This window comes from Myotis davidii, unplaced genomic scaffold, assembly GCF_000327345.1.
Source record: "Myotis davidii unplaced genomic scaffold, ASM32734v1 scaffold492, whole genome shotgun sequence".
Lineage (NCBI taxonomy): Eukaryota > Metazoa > Chordata > Mammalia > Chiroptera > Vespertilionidae > Myotis > Myotis davidii.
Genome location: NW_006284473.1, coordinates 1,064,541 through 1,065,097, shown reverse-complemented (window position 1 = coordinate 1,065,097; position 557 = coordinate 1,064,541).

The following is a 557-nucleotide window of genomic DNA, read 5'->3' as shown; positions in this document are numbered from 1 at the left end:
TCTTTATTATATAGGATAATACTATATTGATAACTGTATATTGGAAATTCACTAACAGAAAATTTAGGTGCTCTGGCCACAAAAAAAAAATAAGTGGTAACTACGTGAGGAAATGGATATTTAATTAGCTTGCCCATAGTAATCACTTCACTGTGTACATGCATAGCTAAACATCATGTTGTAAACCTTAAATATAGACAATTTTATATTTTAAAACTAGAGGCCCAGTGCACAAGGATCCCTCAGCCCAGTCTGTGCCCTCTTGCAGTCTGGAAACCCGCAGGGGATGTCCACCTGCTAGCTTAGGCACACTCTCCAGGAGATCAGACCTAAGCTGGCAGTCAGACATCCCTCTGGCAGCCAAGCAGCCCTCGGGGTATGTCCACTTGCCAGCGGGGAGCAGGCCTAAGCTGCAGTCGGATATCCTTAGCGCTGCTGAGGAGACAGGAGAGTCTCCCACCACCACCGCTGTGCTGGCAGCCATCAGCCTGGCTTGTGGCTGAGCAGAGCTCCCCCTGTGGGAGTGCACTGACCACCAGGGGGCAGCTCCTGCATTG